The sequence below is a fragment of the Apium graveolens genome, chromosome 8, assembly GCF_009905375.1.
Source record: "Apium graveolens cultivar Ventura chromosome 8, ASM990537v1, whole genome shotgun sequence".
Taxonomy (NCBI): domain Eukaryota; kingdom Viridiplantae; phylum Streptophyta; class Magnoliopsida; order Apiales; family Apiaceae; genus Apium; species Apium graveolens.
Genome location: NC_133654.1, coordinates 182533562 through 182534916, shown reverse-complemented (window position 1 = coordinate 182534916; position 1355 = coordinate 182533562). Strand labels below are relative to the sequence as shown.

Genomic DNA, 1355 nt, shown 5'->3' with positions numbered 1-1355 from the left:
TTGAGCATACTGCTGTGGCTGCTGGAATTCAGGTGGATTAAACTGCTTACTCACACCTTGCTGATATGGTGGCTGAATAGCATTCTGATTATTACCCCAGCTGAAATTTGGATGATTTCTGTTATTAGGATGATAAGTAGCTGGCACAGGCTGCTGTTGTTGCTGATAATTATTCACATACTGAACAGATTCATTGACAAGAGAACACTGATCCGTAGTATGAGAACCTGAACAAAGCTCACAAACCATAGCTATTTGATTGACTCCATATGTAGCCAGAGAATCAACCTTCATTGACAGCGCTTGGAGCTGCGCTGCAATAGCGGTGGCTGCATCGACTTCCAGAATACCTGCTACCTTCCCAGGCATCATCCTCTGAGTTGGGTTTTGATGCTCATTTGCAGCCATAATCTCGATAAGATTATAAGCCTCAGTATAGCTTTTAGCCGATAAGGCGCCTCCAGCTGCTGCATCGAGCATGGGCCGAGATTGGGCCCCCAAACCATTATAGAAACCAGTGATCACCATCCAATCTGGCATTCCATGATGTGGACACTTCCTCAACATTTCCTTGTAGCGTTCCCAAGCTTCGCACATAGATTCTGTAGGTTGCTGCGCAAACTGAGTAAGAGCACTCCTCATAGCAGCAGTCTTTGCCATCGGATAAAACTTCACCAGAAACTTTTGTGCAAGATCTTGCCAAGTAGTGATGGACCCAGCTGGTTCAGAATGTAACCAGTCCTTAGCTTTGTCCCTCAGTGAGAATGGGAAAAGCCTCAGCTTGATAGCCTCATCAGTCACGCCATTATACTTACAAGTGCTGCAGATCTCGACAAAATTCCTTATGTGCATGTTGGGGTCTTCAGTTGCAGCTCCTCCAAAAGAAACAGAATTCTGCACCATCTGAATAGTGCCCGGCTTGATTTCAAAGGTGTTAGCTTGAATAGCCAGATGAAGAATACTTGACTGAATGTCATCAATTTTTGGCCGAGAAAAGTCCATAAGAGTTGGATCAGCCTGAACAATACGATCACCCACGATTACTGGTTCTTTCTGCTCAGTTCCTGAATCCGAGTCTTCAAAATCTATCTTCTCTGGAATGTCAAGAACTTCGTCTGTCTCCTCAGCTGTATCTAAAGTCCTCTTGCGAGTACGAGAACGAGTTTGCATAAACGCTCGCTTAAGTACCTGAAACACAACCAGAAACAATAAGTAACAACTACGTCCTAATCACTGAGTCCTAATGACCAATAATGGTAAGTACATAAACTAAACAAATACGCCGAGTCCCCGGCAGCAAGAACTTTGTTAGTGTTTTCTATTATTCTGGGTAGTTTTTGCAATTTTCGAAAACA

The 1355-nt window shown here is 43.8% G+C and overlaps 1 non-coding gene across 1 annotated transcript; it reads left to right on the top strand.

The window, feature by feature from the left end:
- The first annotated feature begins 538 nt into the window (after positions 1 to 538).
- Positions 539 to 645, top strand: LOC141681647 (small nucleolar RNA R71). The gene has a single exon (XR_012559074.1). It is a non-coding gene; the product is annotated as a small nucleolar RNA R71 (small nucleolar RNA).
- The last annotated feature ends 710 nt before the right edge of the window (positions 646 to 1355 follow it).